We start from the raw sequence: 17819 nt of genomic DNA, 5'->3' as shown, positions 1-17819 counted from the left end.
CCAAGTCCATCAGCCTTTTCACCCTAAACCCTAAATCCATTTATTCTTGCTCAATTTAATATGCATTCTCTTACCCACCAATTCATGAAACATCAATTGATGGACCTAAAATACACTGAAATAGTACGTCTCGAGAGTGGGGCAGTGGGCATTAATTATATGAATGTTGATCTCCTCATTTGAAGTATACTCTATAAATTCAGAGAATGAGATTTCATTTGGTCTGAATGGATTTCCCCTGGGACTGCCAGTGACCTGTGCAGAAGAAAGGCACTGATGTTAAAGTACCAATACATTGGAAGCAGGAACTTCCACAGAATTCAGGGAAACACAGCCAGCAGCTAACAGACACTTTGAACAACAGCCTCTACTAAATTCAAAGACTAGGTCTCCTCAAAAAGCACATTGTGAAAATTTCAAGTTAAAAAAATCACCTTTATACTTGTTTAGTATATTCCAAGCACCTCCAATGAAAGGAGCTTTAGTCTGAATACTAGTGAAGCTGAAGCAAGCAATAAGTTTTTCCCTACAGCTTCTTCCCATCTACTAAGATTAAAATCTCTAGAGAGACAAGAAATATTCAGAAACCCCTTTACTTTTTCTTTTCATGGCTGTTTAGCTCAAAGTTATGGGAACGCTCAGAAGACTGATACTACTGCGTAGGAAGCGAGAGCAGCTAAACACAAATGGTGGAAAAATAAACTTAAGAGAGTAAGATCCTAGTACAGCCAGCTATTGCTATTTAAAAACTTGGTTACAGGCAGAGAAAACGTTGCAGAATCAACTGGATTACTTAGCCTGGCTTGTAACCTTATCTTCTAATTCTAAGTGTTGACACATGATGGCAGGAAGGGCAGGAAGAGTGCAAAACAATAGCACAAGCAAAAAAAAAAAAAAAAAAAAAAATAAAAGGGGACAAAAAAAATCTGTGAAAGACAGAAGGTGTAGAAAAGAGGGAGAATTTTATAAGGGCTAAACCTAGATACATCCCACCCCACATAAATGTAAGCATGTAGTTAAGGAGCCTTAGTTGACTAATAATGTCCCTATACAGCCAATCAAAGGTGGCAGATGCCTTCAAAGCAGGTGTATAATTGCAGTGCAAGTGTGACGCTGTAAAGCCCCATCCTGAAGAAAGTCACTTCTTTCCTTGACTGCACCCAGAAGTTCAGGGCACGTGCGCTGCTTGAAGTGGATAACATAAATAACTTCTCTGTACAAATAACTCTTTGAGATTGGACAGTTCCTCCTGCTCAAAGAATTCGACAAGAAACAATAGGGAAACTCAATAAGCAAAGATGAGATTTTATTTCAGGAGGTTTCAAAACAGTCTGAATTTATCAATGACTTGACATCGTAGCTCTCTATTTGGCTTGCATGAAAAATACATAATAACAGTTTAAAATTTAACCTTAGTGGACTGAAGCCATCTACCCTATCTTCAACTCATGGAGGTAATTGTTAGAGGTTTTTTTGCCAAATTTAGGTATTGTTTGGTTTCTAGAAGGTAACATTGCAGTACAATTAGCTCCTTATGATGTTAATTTGTTGGAAAGAATGTTTGATAGTATTTTTCAACTATGGTAATCCAGACAGACAGGAACACACTGCACAATAGATTATGAACTGAAATTTATCTGAATATATATGTACATGTCCAGTCCATACACTTCATTCATTATTCATAATAGTCCTGCATATGATACAGGTAATCATAACTGTATTTTCCTTTCATGTCCTCTGTGTATGTGAACACTTTTGGTGATATTCTGAACACTGAATTAATCTCTTAATCATAGTAATGACAGATGAAAAGAAATTACCTATTTTTAAACATGATTATTGCTTTTTTGACAAAATTCATTTTTATTGCTTTTTAAGCTCCCCTGGTATCATGTGTTCTCCTCATCTCCTCATTTCTTCATGTTTCAGTATTCCATTTCCTGTATAGAACAGCTATAGGTGGATTAAAAGGCAAGTATTAAAGATGCAGTACATATTGCCTAATCAGATGATAAAATGTTAGGAAAAACAGGGCCAATGTTCCTAGGTGCATTTTTACTCTTTGTAATGATATTTGATTTTTTCAGAGGTACCTGAACAAAACATTTAAAGGAAAACTGTGGATGCCCTTGAGAAATTTTGTTCCTTGGAAAAAGCTGCACTTTTCACAAGACTTTTCTTCATTAAGTCTGAAGGAAAATAATACACAAATAGATCATTTTCAAGGAAAGGTGATTTGTTGTGATTTTGTTGTGATTCAGAAATATTTTATTGTGATTCAGAAATTACCATAATGAATCAGGATCTTTGATCCTGGCTTTCAGTCTTGGTCAAAATCAAATGAGTCATTCAGATTTTCACATTTTTAAAATATAGCAAAGTAAGTATGGAATAATCTATTCTTCTACATTAACTTCTCTTAGATAACTAATCAAAGAAGAATTGAAGCAGAAATTTGATAATATTTGGAAAATATGTAACAAAATAACTTATTTAAATATTTCCAGATATATTTTAAAATTGTCAGTGTGTATGTTCACACACTTTTCTCTATACAAGTTGCAATACATTTTTAATGGAATACCATGTGTTGTATTACATTTGAGGAGATACGTTGCGATCTTAAAGGCTATACTTTACAATATATTGCTAACCTGAAAATATTTAAAGTTTTATTAAAGTTAAAAGTGATGCCCCATAGAGTCAGGAAAGGGTAACATGAAATATGCTCTCCTGTACATGTATATTATGGCTGTGTGTAATTTTTTCTCCCATAAACACTTTGCTATATTCAATGCATACTACGCTCATTAAATTACTATCCAGTACTTTCTTGTTTTGGACTTGCTTAATATAGGGACTTATTTAATGTATATATTTCAAACCTACTTTGAAGGCACAATTAGTCTTTCCTTGCAGAATTTTGGAATGATTGTGTACACAGCACAGTATTTGAAAAGTCTGGTTTCTTTTCCTCTGTAGCTATTCAATGAGGTTAGAATTTAATGAACATCCATCTAGGCAAAAAAATGTACTGAAGCAAAAGACTTCCTTCAACACTGTGTAACCAACTCAAGTTACTTAACAATTTATTTTTCAAAGTATTCTATCCTTTAGAGATGTGTACAGTGACACTTTGTCTGGTATTACTGAGACCACAGCACAGACTAAGCATGTGTATTACAGATTATTAGGTCAGTCTTCTGGAAGATATCAGCTAGCTGGTGTCCAGAAACAGCCACTGAGCATATGCAAGCTAGGATTTTTGCCATTTGGCTAAATCTCGACGGATATTTCTCTCTGGTACAGACACCGCTCAACATCCCATAATGTCTATTATTCTGTTTCAAATCTGTGTGGTTTTAAAATTATTTATGACCCTAGCATTTTTCTTGAAATTAAATGTATGGAACAGGTATAAATTCAGTCAATCTCAATAAACTACCAGTTTGCAATGTTTCAGATTGCTCCGTCAACAACTGACATGTGGCTCTGAAAGTCACCTCCTGCCAACCCCGCTGGTAACTTTCTATTTTTCTAAGATAATTCTATACTAACATAAAAATGGCAACACTATTTAGAAGCAGACAAGATTTGCCCACCTCTTTCCCACTCATCTCTGTGTCTATTTTTTAGAAGTGAAATTGCCTGGTTTAGGGACTCAGACTACTTGCTAATTTGGTCATTCCTGTGAGGTAGAGTACAATAAACCTCACTAAGTTGTTTAATGTTAGCCTAATGTTGCACTCACTATGGTTGGCATCCAAACCATTGAATACCAAATTGTAGCAGAATCTGCCTGCAGTAATTACCTATTAATTAAGCAGACTGGGTCAAGGGGAAAAAAACAAAGGTAAAGAGTGATGTCATACATACTGAAGTCTTATTAAAAGCTGCAATGTAACAGTTCAGCTTATGCATACAGAGCCATATAAATTACTTATTTACAGATCATCATTTCCAACTAAAATGAAGGATCTGAAAACAATTCTAATCAGATAAATACATAGTTCTCATCTTTATAAACTGAACGGAGAAACTACAGAATTTTCCTCAAAACCATTCAGGACAATGAACTCCAAACTTCTGAAACTACTTAATCACTTAAAGCATAATTAAAAAAATATGTCAACAGTGAAATGAAGCAACAGAATTGTTTGATTTGATGGGTAGCTTTAGGCAGGTAGTGGCAGTACTATGCTTCTTTTTGGCTGCAGCTAGTGAAAGACTACTTTGAGAGAGATCTGTTATGTTTCCTTTTCAAACAAAACATCTTTCTGGAAGAATATCACATACATAAAATAAATCATCAAATCATAGAATCATAGAATGGTTTTGGTTGGAAGTGACCTTATTCTAATCCCCCTGCCATGGGCAGGGACACCTTCCACTAGACCAGGTTCCTCAGAACTCCCTTCAATCTGACCTTGAACACTTCCAGGGATGGTGAATCCACAACTTCTCTGGGCAACCTGTTCCAGTGCCTCACCACTCACAGTAAAGAATTTCTTCCTAATAACTAATCCAATCCTACTCTCTTTCAGTTTGAAACCATTCCCCCATTGTCCTGTCACTACATATTCCTGTAAAAAGTCCCTGTCTTTCTTGTAGACCTACTGGGGGTACTGGAAGGCTGCAATTAGGTCAACCTAAAGACTTTTTCAGGATGAGCAAACACAATTCTCTCAGACCCTCCTCATGGCAGAGGTGATCCATCCCTCTAATCAACTTGGTGTCCCTCTGCTGGACTCGCTCCAACAGGTGGATGTCCTTCCTCTGCTGGGGACTCCAGAGCTGGACTCAGTATGCAGTGGAGTAGAGAGGTAGGTAGTAATAGGAAGTAGTAATGGGAAGGAAATTACTTCAAATGAAGTTCTACCAAGGAATACAGCCAAGTGGTGAAAATAGATAGCAGATTAAGACTGTAACTCCTCCACTTTACTTAGGCTTCCAAATCAGAGCATTGCATAGCCTTCAATCCAATGAGGAACTGAGTATCATTTCTACAAGCCAGCTGAACAATTGTTGTCTGGGTTCTTCCTCGTTTATTATTAAACATTTATGGGGATCACTATGCCTATTCTTTCAGTTAATGATAGGTGATCAAAATTTGGTGGGTTCAGCTAAATACATCTAGTCAGAACTATCACATAAGAAAATACAGAGGGCCTACACAGAGCCAACAACACCCTGCAAGGAAGAGAAATACTTCTGATTTAGTTCTTCATAACTACTTCACTGGCACATTACTTCATTTGACAACTCAGTATATGAAAGAACCACATCAGTTTTACTTCAATCAAGTACTGCATTCATATAGAGGCAGCTCTGTGTCACCTTCTCATGATGTCTCATGGCAAACTGCACACACTTCAAACAATGTATATCAACAAATAGATGGTTTCGTTTCACAGTGTACATTACAGGAAAAATCTTCCCTGACAGCCTATTTGTCAGTGTGTCGGATGCAGCACTGTAACACCAAACCATCTGGAGATTCCAGTGAAAAAAACACTTAGGGTGAAATTCCTCCTTCATCTACTGCTCACTGAAAGGAGACAGAATAATGGGCCTTCTCTGTGGTTTGTCATAACATCAGAAACTGGGAATTGACTATTCTGCTTTTATTTGTAGTGGTTTGAAAAAACATTGGATATGCTGTAGCGATAAAAGCAGAGAATCAAAATTAAGATTGAGTCACGACAAAACACTGCTAAGGTTTACTCCTCCATTTTCGCAAGGGGAGGAATGTGTGTTCCCTATACATGCATTTTCAGTCTTCAAATGTCACAGCACACAAGTCAGCACACTACTCGCATTCAAACAGCAATTTTTACCTCATTTCTTCATGAAGCCACGCACACTACTGAATTATTTTTACTTATTTGCATCTAAGAACCCATGGTCACTAATGAATTATAACACCCAATGCTTAGAAGGAAAAACTCACTAACAAGTTTATTGCCAGTAATGGCCAGGTGGAGTTTTAACAGCAATGTTGTCTTACAGCAAAACATAATTTTTACAATTAGACAGTGTGAATTCTGCTACATATTACATTATACCAGTCCGTCCAATAGACATAAAGAGAAAGAAAAGAATCTTCACAGCTTTTACAGTGATTTCTATTTGCTGCAAAACAACATTTACTGCTATTGTTGGATGAAGAAGTTATTTGGATTATTGATAGTTATATAAATTATACCTAGGTAAAGGCTGCAAATGAAATACCAAAAAGAATGAGAAATATTCAGATATAGTTGGATTATAGTTAAAAAGGTCTTCAAGGTGGAAAAATGTGGATAGGTTAATGTAGTTGTGGAGTAATTAAACAACAATGCCACTGTAGCCATGTCATACTTAGTTTAATGACTAAACACTGATCAATTAAGCTTTGCTCCCATTTGCCATAACATATATAGCTGAGGAATATCAGTTGCTGTGCTTCAGTCTGATTTGCTGCTGATTAACAGCAGAAGAATCCAAACTTAGAGCTTTTCAAGAACAGATGGTGTTTCTTTCCCCTTCTTGCTGGTCAGAAATTCAGAGAAAATAAGGATGAAGACGGATGTAGATGGAGAAGAGAAGAAACCAAAAGAGGAGAAAAAAAAGTTTGGCAAATCCCATAAGCAGCTATAGAAACAAATTATATCCATTTTCCACTGTGGGTGTGCAAGTTTGAGGATTCACAGATGGCTTGGAATTCAGCTCCCCATCAGAGCTGAATCTGTTTCCAAGACAGTTTGAAAAAGGGGTGCAGAGTGATTGCAAAATGTTTCTTTTCCTACTTGTACTACTTGATAGTTTCCCTCCTTTTTCTCCAAATTAACACACCATGAAGTAAAAATGGAAGTTTATTGAGGTACTGGGAAAAAATGGACAGTGACAGTATTTACCCAGAAGAGACAACTAAAAGTTGTTTTCACTGTGGGTTTCCTAAAGCCTAAGGGGACTTGAGGAGTTCTCATATCCTCCCACCTACTCCTTATAAATAAAACCATGACTCACTTTTAAAAATTTGGTATCAAGTGAGTCATTTTTTTTTTATTGCATGAGTAGCTTGAGACGCCTCAAAATGATGATCTCCATTTCTCTACCAAGAGGGCAGGAACATTTCAGAGTTCCTGGAAATACAACCGAATGTAAAGTAAGATGCTCTGCTTCCATAAAGATAAAGAAAACCTCAACTGTGCTGAATAAGTATTCAGTCAGTAGTTAGGTACTAGAGTAAGTAATTAGGTGCTAGAATACAGTGCTAGAAACAGAATTCTCAACTGCTGTTGAGAACATATTGTCCATATATATTCCAAACCAAAAAAATGCCAGTTTGGATCCTCGTATTTCCATACACTGACCATATCTCTTTCTTCAAAGTCCACCAACCTAGCAGCACATTTTTTATATCTGAAGATGCACTATTTGCCATCCAATTGCACAAGGCCCTGTCTGCTAGGACTTGCATCTGTTGTTTCAAGTTTTAAAAAATCAAGCAATTGACCCTCCTACTATATCTTCCAATTGATTAATGTTATGAAAGAAGTAAGAAACTTGTTTTGATCTGTGCCAGACTCACGGTGGACCAAAGTCTCCTTGTGCACTGACTTACTGACCCTCTTGAAATGTCATCAATACAGTTCAGCTTCTTGAACTATCAGTGAAAACCAACTGCAACAACGTTATTTCCTTGTGTCATGGAGTTTATGGTGGCTTTCAAGAATGGGAAAGCCAGAGGTGCACACGTGCCCTGCTTTACAACAGACTATTCCCCCATGTCCTGTCAGATGCAGGCGTTTAGTTTTTCTGTAAAGCCAGTGGGTTAACTCTGTTTCTCACAATAGAATAAAGGCAATTACTTTTAGACTTATTCTATTTAGAAAAGAGTATAAAGAAAGGCAAGACTGCTTTGAAGGGTATCTAGAAAGAGTTAAAATGTTTCCAAGGCTAAGACTGCTGCAAGGAAGATCTCTGTGGTCTGCTAAGTTTCCAGTAGAACTCTCCTGGAGTACATACTAAAATATCTCCTGTTTTACAGAGCTGATACAGTTATGTTAGTGGCATGTAAATGTTTTGATATGCCAGACACTGAAAAAAGGACTGTTAATTGGTTACACTACCAATAAATAGGTAGGTTACAGTATTTATTAGGTTACACTACCAATAAATAAATAATGCCTAATAATTTCATAAATAAACATCTAAACCCATGAAAAATATAAATTGGCATGAAATTAAAGTTTAGAATTAAAGTGCAGAAATAGTAGACAGATTCTGTCTACACATGTTGCTGTTTAAATTACAGAGAAATGCTATTTCCACAAATCTTTACTTCACTGAAATTTTCCTGTGGATGATAAAAGACAGAACTAATTATTTTCCTTCATTGTTCTTAATGAATTGCTGAGGAACAAATTTAGCAGTGGGAAGAGTTAAATTGAGGTCCACGGAAGTGATTCTTCCCCTGTACTCAGCACTGGTGAGGCCACACCTGGAGTACTGGGTCCAGTTCTGGGCCCCTCAGTTCAGGAAGGATATTGAGGTGCTGGAGCAGATCCAGAGAAGAGCAACAAGGCTGGTGAAGGGACTCAAGCACAAGTCCTATGAGGAGAGGCTGAGAGAGCTGGGGCTGTTCAGCCTGGAGAAGAGGAGGCTCAGGGGAGACCTCATCACTCTCTACAACTCCCTGAAAGGTTGTAGCCAGGGGGGGGTTGGTCTCTTCTCCCAGGCAGCTATCAGTAAGACAAGAGGGCATGGTCTTAAGCTCCGCCAGGGGAGGTTTAGATTAAATATTAGGAAGAAATTCTTTACAGAAAGGGTAATCAGACATTGGAATGGGTTGCCCAGGGAAGTGGTGGATTCTCCACCCCTGGAGGTTTTTAAGATGAGACTGGTTGTGGCACTTAGTGCCATGGCCTAGTAACCACAATGGTAGAGGATTAAGGGTTGGACTTGATGATCTCGGAGGTCCCTTCCAATCCAGCTGATTCTATGATTCTATTCATTTTCTGAAATGAAGCTATTATGTTAACAGTTATTCCCTTCCTATAGATGTTATTACATATTTCAGAACTCAATGATTTCATTCAGCAAGGAAGAAGTAATTCATCTACTGCGTCTCTCAGCAAAATGCTCGGTTCGAATCTTCATTCTCCTCCATTTACAAATACTCTCTCATTAAGTCCATATTTCCAAACTGACCTGCAGAACTGCTGTTTTTTAAGATGGTAATACATTTTTACCATTCATGTCCATGGTTTAAAGACAGTGTTCTCCACAAAACACTAAAAAACTGCAGAACATGATACAAAAACCTCAAAAGTCTACTTTCCACTATTCATTGCATCTCTCTAGATCTATCACACCTGTGAATACCTAGAAGGTATTAAAACATTTCAGTCATACATAAATGCAGCAAGCATATAATGCCCTACATAAGACATGGCACATACCTTAAATAATAGTTCAATCAGTATTATATAAAAGTTCTGTGAAAACTGAGTTACCTTCCATGTAACAGTTGGAGATAACATCCTGTCATTTCTAATGACTGGGAAAAAAAAATAGGTGCCACAGACCAGTTCATATTTAGTTAATTATGCTTAACTCTTTAATAAGAACTGTCAATGAGTAAATTTTTTTTACAACATCAATTTCTTCTTATATTTTACGAACAATCCTTGAACTTCATGTATCTTCAGAAAGGTTGAGAATTTTATCTAGTAGGTGAAGACATAACTCATATGTTTTAATGTATTTACTGATATTTTGGGGTTTTTTTCTCATCCTTTGAAATTACATGTCAAATGACAGAATACATCTGTAGACGAGTTGTTTAAAAACCCAAATGTTTGAAAATCCTCAGGAGATGCATGAAAAGAAAGAGCTATAAAAGTAACAGCTCAAATTATTGCTGCTACTGCTTCTTATTTGCTTACAAATATTGCAATATGAAATGCTAGAGGAGCAAACTGCAATTTTACTCCTCGCACTAAAGTTATTGTCACAAGTAGAAAGACTGCAGATGGGACTTACTTCAGGGTTTAAACACCTACAGTAGCTATCTATAATAGAGTGTGGAGGTCAACCTATTGCAGTTAATGAAACATACAAAACAATTCAAAACCTAACCACTGAGCACCTTCTTCAGACAGATAGGCTGAATTACTTTCTAGACTCCATTGACTTAAATTCCCTATAGGGAGCGTATTCCAGCACTCCATCTCACACTTGGTCTTCATCCCTGGAGGTTTTTAAGATGAGGCTGGACGTGGCACTTAGTGCCATGGTCTAGCAACTGTGGTGGTAGTGGATCAAGGGCTGGGCTTGTTGATCTCAGAGGTCCTTTCCAACCCGTCTGATTCTATGATTCTATTCTATGATTCTATGACTGAGAAACAAAACAAAACAAAGCAAATTGATATTAAACCACATTCAATTCTAGAAATATAACCATTATGGTCCATCTTTATATAAAGTTATATATATATATATATAACTCCAATGATTATGACAGAAATTATGCTCCATTATGGAATGAGTACAAAACCTTGTAATTATACAGTCAGTATGTCATAGAGTACAAAGAAATTTAAAACATTAGACATATATTAAAAATAGGATGACAAATACTTTGACGTTTCATCTGACTTGGAAAGAGAAAATGTCACTCATACTGAAAATCTGATTCTCAGGAATTGCTTTTCATCCATCACTAAAGTTTTCCCTTTTACAGGGAAATTTGGGAGTTAATCTATCAGATTTCCAGATATCCAGCTGCTCGGAGCTCATATTATCTAGAAATTCTTACCAAATGACACGCCCCCCCCCCCCCCCCATACATCTTCATAAAATTCATAGCAAGTCCTAGCAGGTCATCAGGAGTAAACGAGGAGATGTCAGGATAACTGCTGGATACCCCAACATTGGCATATTTGACTATGACCTGCTGTGGCCAAACCTGAAGATCTTTCCCAGACATTGTAGAGGGTTACCAAATAGCATCTTGAGAACAGTGTGGATTAATGCAACCGATGCAGAGAGGCAAACACACTTTATTGGAAGGTCTATGTTGAGTGTATGTCCGTCCACAAAAGCACCCCAGTGTTAAATCAGGGGCAACTAATGTGTGATGGCTTTTCAGTCAAGAATTTTTTCAAGCAAAAATCTGGTATTGGTTTTGATGATATCCAGATAAATAAGGTGATTCTCCTAAAAGCAGTACTTATACTGGTGTAAATAATTAGTAGTATCATGTTCACCAGTATTAGATAGAGTTATTTACTATAGAACATTCAATTCTGTATTAATTCCTAAACTGTGAGGTTCCAAAGTGTTATGCTAAGTCTACTTCTGCCAACAAAGAAGAGTAACCTTAAGAAAACTACAGTGACATTCTTTATACACAGACCAATCAGATGCTAGAACAAGTTAAATATATGTTTATTATTTATGGACACACAAAAAAGTTCCTATTTTACAAAGAATTCAAACAATGGCAATAGCTTTCTTTTTCTCATTAGCCAGAGGTACTTGTTTTTCAGCCTCCAAAATCCTTTCTCCAAAACCTTTAATCTCAACAATTACTTCAGATCTTTCTTGTATGTGTTTTAAAGAAAATTATCTGGATTACACCACATTTTGGCCAATGTAGAGCTGCTCTGTGAGGAAAATGGGGGACATGGGGAGGTACTCTTAATTTAGATTTGCTCTAAAAACAATAGAAAAAAATTCAGCTGCTCCCCAAGTATTGACAGTCACTTTTCTTTCTCATGGGTTTTATGCTGCAGATACATATAGTTCTTCTGTAAGCTTTTGTTTTCCAGCTTCTGCAGATTGTGAGGGTTGGGTTTTGTTATATTCTCTCCAATAATGTGGTTTCTTTCACTAAGGCCAAGTATGAGACATGGATTGTAGCATTTTTCACTGATTAGAAAGACAACTATGCAGCTTGCTCAGACTAGCTGCCTAATTTTTAAAGACCTAAAACAAAATTAATTCACAAGTTTATTCCATCTTTGGATATGGCACTAGCTAGAGAGCAGAGGAGAGGAGTAAGGGAGTGATGCTCTGAACTTACCACCACCACACAAGCACAACCCACAGCTGCATGTTCATCCTGAATACTTTTCACTGTGCTGCTGAGCTCATCCTGTTATTTCACAATTTGGTGTGACCGGACTACATTTTGCCTGCATGCTGTGGCACTCTGACAAATTTTAAAAAGTGCCTGGATTGCACTGTCAAGCTCTTATCAGTTTGACTTTGTCCCCTCTTTTGTAATAATATCTCCTTCAGGAGACAACTGTCATCTGCGTATGCATAAATCCAAGGCTCAAGGTTTCTTTGTCTCTGACCTTCTACAGTTAAAATCTGGGGTGCATCTATATGTGGCTGTGGCAGCATTCCAGTCTTTCAGCAAAAATCCTTGTGTGCTTCACGCTATTTAAGTCACTTGTACATTTTCAGGCTTGCTCAGCTTCACTGTCATTTACAGCATCCACTTTTTATATGGTACCTCATGTTTCATACTACTAAATTATTACCCTTTTACTTGCCTTAACACAATTTAAAAAGACATCTTATCATGACAAATTTGAGCCTAAAAATATTTCAAACAATTACTTCTCAAAATAAAAAAAAAACCAAACCAAACCAAAAAACCCAAAAAAAACCCAAAAACAAAACAAAGCAAAAATTCCAAACAAAAACAAAACAAAACAAAAACCCACACAAAACAAATAGAGAATTGCATTTATATTAAAATACAATGAGAGAAAAATAATCATAAGATATAACTTCAGAAGGAGTGGAAATAAAACAGAATAAAGACACTAATGAGGCATGCAAAATCACAATTACACCATTGTATCTGTGGGTACAATCTCTGTTTATGACTTATAACACTGAGCAGGTAGTAAAATAGATGTGTTTTATTAATCCCTAAGAGTCAAGTTCAGAGTTATTTAGCTGAATCCTGGGAGAAACACCTTGTCAAAATACCATGATGACCATTATTTATTCCCAGTGTACATAGCATTTAAAAAGCTTACCAAAACATTTTACCATTGAACAATGTTTTACATAGGTAAAATGTACAATAATTTTTTGCGACATAATAACTATGGCTAAATTAAATATTTAACTATGATTATAGAGTTCTTTTATTTTTGACAATGCAATATGACTCAGAAGGCTTTAGACAATATCAGGACAATACAAGCATGCAGTGAAGGAAAACACTGAGCATGACTGGACTTGACAGAAAAGCACCATAAATCTTAAATCTGCAAACCAAATTTCATCAAATATCATCAGAACTATCAGTGTTAGTTGTGGAGGTTGTAATACTGTGTTCTATACCATAAAAGAATTAAACTTTAGTGAATTTAATAAGAGTTTACAAGTGCATTGTCCTTCTGGGGTGGTTTTTTTTCTCTACTGCCCATTAATAATATAATAGATTAATAAATAAATAGATTAATAGCTAATAGATTAACAACTTTTTAAAAAGCCTCTAAGAATCCTCTATACTAAATAAAAAGGAAACATTTCCAGAACAAGTTTCTAAATCATATTAGATGGTTTTCTATCACACTGGTAACCATAAATTTGAAAGGATCAAATAGGTCTTTGATACTCAAAACTCCCCATCAAAATTTCGACTAAAAAAGGTCAATTCTATGGCTCAAAACAAGAAAGTAAAAGAAAAACAAAAGTAAAATTTCTAAAATATTTCCACCAATTTTACATTGTAGTAGCAACCACACTGTATTTAATTTACTTCTGGGTTGATTTAACAAAAAAAAAAAAAAACCACAAAAAAACCCTCCATAATTTCACACAGTGCAGGATAATTTTGCAAATTATCTCGAGTATTTTGAGAACTATAAAAATTTTACACCTTGCGATTGTGGCCAAGAGTCAATTGACTTGGTATGGTGAAAAACAAGGCTATTTCACTGCAAAGGAGCCACTTGCACAGACTTCTCTGGGACAAAAATTAGTTTGCAAGTTTCTTGAGGACAAATCACAAGGCCTTCATCACTCCATTTGGTCCTCTGAGCTCTCTCCATTGCCACCTCAAGCTAAGGAGTCATTTGTTTGCTTTAATTTGTCACAGCTGCAAAGATTTCCTCAGAATGAAATAACATATTTTTATAATCAGACTAAAATTATTAAGAAGACAAAGCTAAGATTTAAAATCCAGGAGCTGCACTAGTTGATAAATGGTAACACATGATTCTCAAAGTATCTCAAAGATATTAACCATCTTCAGATCTTTCACTGACACACTCTACAAGCTAAGTTGAAAGAAATAACTTAGGGACATGGTTTAGTGGTAAACCTTGAAGTGTTAGTTTAATGGTTGGACTTGATGATCTTAGAGTTCTATTCCAACCTTAATGATTCTATGATGATTCTATGATGATTCTATGATGATTCTATGAACTGGCTGAAGATCTCCTGTTAACACAAAGAAGAAGACTGTATCAGGCTACCAATAGAAGCATAATAAACCTTCAGTCCAAATTCTGCTACTCTCTGTTGACATTCTGATTCCCCCAAGTACTTACTATACTTATTCACCTTTGAAATCAATGACCTGTTGGTAGGTGAAATACTCTTTTGAAATTGAGCAAGTTGCACAAGTTTCTGCCACCCAAATTTATTGGGAGCTGAAGTGAATGAGGCTAAATCTAATTCTGGGGGTGTCATCTTCTTCTTCTTTAGGGTAAAGAAAATGACAGCATATCACCTGGCTTTGCTTCATTCATATGAGGGTTTGAATGACACTAAGAACTTGGGAGTAACAAAGGCATGAAAACACCATGTGAGTTAGTCCAAGTTGCAAAGCAAGCAAGGGAAGGTATTTGAGGCACAATTTGCGTGCTTCACCTCTAAAGGTACTGTCTCAGTTCCACTAACATACACAATCTCAGAAGCTTTCTGTATCCGTATATGTGACAGCATGGGACTGGGACTAAATTCTCAAACCGACATAACTATATGTTCTCAGTTAAAGTCACTAAAAGGCTACCATATTTTCTATGTGCAGAACCAGAACTTCAGGCCCACATTCTCAGGACAAGACATCTGATGACATGGAATATTTTGAAGAATGAGTTAAGTTCTTCTTTTGAAAAGAACAACACTACTAAGAACAGAATGGGATGAGGAAAGTATTTAAAAATTCATATTGGGATAGTTAATTCAAATATATAGAAAATAATTAGAAATAATCACTTGACATGTTAGGCACTAATGGGCATCTATGGAACCAAAAACTCCACCAAAATAATAGAGGAGTGAAATGCAAAATGCCAGACTATTTCATTTTTTAGCACAACAATAAATACTCTCCAGAAGTAAACTATTATATCAACAAAAAGAAATAATAAGAGAAAAACAAGGCACTACATCTGCACCCTCATTATGCCAAAATTAAGTGATTTCTTTAACTGTGAAGAACAGAACATGGTACTTCCTGGAACTTATCTATGGATATAGGGTGAACACTCAAATAAAATTACTGACAAAAATGGGACCCCAGAAGGCACCGATACATTTTTCAAATAATATTTTACTAAAAAAAAGAGAATTCACAGAATCACAGAATATGCCGAGTTAGAAGGGACCCACAAGGATCATCGAGTCCAACTCTTGCCCTGCACCATATGTCTGAAAGTATCATCCAAATGCTTCTCAAACTCTCTCAGGTTTGATGTTGTGACTACTTCCCTGAGGAGTCTGTTCCAGCACTCAACCACCCCTTGGGTGCTCTTTCTAATATCCAGCCTAAACCTCCCCTGATACAACTTCAGGCCATTCCCTTGGGTCTTGCCACTGGTGACCACAGAGAAGAGATCAGTGCCTGCCCCTCCTGTTCCCCTTACGACGAAGTTGTAGACTGCAATGAAGTCTCCCCTCAGTCCCCTCTTCTCTAGACTGAACAGACCAAGTGATCTCAGATGCTCCTCATGCAACTTCCCCTCAAGGCCCTATCTTCATTGCCCTCCTTTGGATCCTCTCCGATAGCTTAATATCTTTCTTATATTGTAGTACCCAAAAACTGCACACAATATCAAAGGTGAGGCAGTGCAGAGCAGAGCGGGACAATCCCCTCCCTTGATCGGCTGTCGATGCTTTGCCTGATGCCCCCCAGGACATGGTTGGCCCTCCTGGCTGCCAGGGTACTGCTGACTCATATTCAACTTGCCATCAATCAGAACCCTCAGGTCCCTTTCCATGGCACTGTTTTCCAACATCTCATTCCCCAGTCTGTATGTACATCTGAGGTTGCCCCATCTCAGGTGCAGAATCCGGCACTTCCCCTTGTTGAACTTCACATGGTTGGTGGTTGCCCACTCATCTAATTTGTTGATGTCTCTCTGCAGGGTCTCCCTGCCTTCGAGGGAGTGAACAGCTCCTCCCAGTTTTGTGTCTTCTGCCAAACTGCTCATCCCTTCCAGTCTTGCGTCCAAGTCATTTATGAAGGTGTTGAAGAGCACAGGGACTAAGACGGAGCCCTGCAGAGCCCCACTACTGAAAGGTCACCAGTCTGATGTCACCTCATTCACTATTACACTCTGTGCTCAACTCGTGAGCAAATTGCTCACCCACCACATGATGTGTTTATCCAACTGTATGCTTCACAGCCTGCATGTATAAAATTTATGTAAGTTTAATTTTAGGATCAGAAGATTTCTAGACCCCTTAATATTTAATGATAAAATTGTAATACAGAAAAAATATGTTGCTTTTATTAAGTTTAACCTTTATTCAAGTCTGGCTTCAGAAATGTGGAAGGAAAGAAGAGGTTTGTAGCCTAAAATCAGCAACAAACTAATTAAATCATTGTTTCCTCTGTATATGAATTATGTCCAGCAATAAAAAGATAATAAAGGAAGAATAAATTTATAAATCTTGATTTATTTTAATATTTCTGGGGGAAAAGTATCTTTAATCTCTATAGATCCTTTCTAGTTTATCTTATTTACAAATTTAGCAACCTGAGTATAAGTTTGTCTGGATACAATTTAACAGTTCCAAGAGTTGGCATGTTCCATAATCCTGCTTAAGGAAAACAGTGGAGCTAGCAGAGAGAAAGTAAAGAAGAGAATCTAAATAAAGGTCACAGACATTAGAATATTTAGTAATGTACAAGTACAACATGCATTTGTCTTTTGTCCTGAAACATCTTGGGGATTTGAGCCTAGAATGCTATTTACCCTGCCAAAATAAGGCCATTTCCTTCAGTGGGCATGTAGAAGAGTTTTACACTCAGTGCTTAAGCAAAAAAATATTACGTCTTCTTGCCAACATAATTCTCCAGCACAAAATCTTTCCTAGGTAACAACATTTATGTTATGCAGCAAGGCCGGATGGCAAAGGGAGACAGGCTACATTGAGGACAGTTCAGAAGCATAAGAAATTCGGTAGAAAGCTGAGGTATGAAGAGTGCATTTACACCATGCTTCCAGAAACTCGTCTGTCTATATACCATGCTGGATTATTACTAGATAAAACTGCCAACTATATTTTAATCTTTCCCCCCGCCTCATTCTTTTTCCATGTTCAACAAGTACTCACCTTCCACTGTTTGACATTGAGATCGATTATTCTATACTTTCACGAGCTCTTTAAAACCTTTGCTGATATTCATACTTGAAGTGAAATGAAAGGGTAGGAAAAGTCAGGCAATTATATTTTGAAAGTGCAATGTTCTGAACAGCCACTCCATATAAGCCTGGGCACTTTCAAACTACATATTCTGAAAGTATTCAGCATTTGTAAAGGCCTTTCCATTTTGAGCTTTACGA

At 36.8% G+C, this 17819-nt stretch overlaps 1 protein-coding gene across 1 annotated transcript in view; it reads right to left on the bottom strand.

Annotated features, from left to right (window-relative positions):
* Positions 1 to 17819, bottom strand: part of FAM155A (family with sequence similarity 155 member A) — a 459682-nt gene that overhangs the window by 314561 nt on the left and 127302 nt on the right. The window lies entirely within an intron of this gene.

This window comes from Corapipo altera, unplaced genomic scaffold (genome assembly GCF_003945725.1).
Source record: "Corapipo altera isolate COAL_440 unplaced genomic scaffold, ASM394572v1 0, whole genome shotgun sequence".
Lineage (NCBI taxonomy): Eukaryota > Metazoa > Chordata > Aves > Passeriformes > Pipridae > Corapipo > Corapipo altera.
The sequence above is the reverse complement of the archived record's forward strand: the minus strand, read 5'-3'. Positions and strand labels throughout refer to the sequence as shown.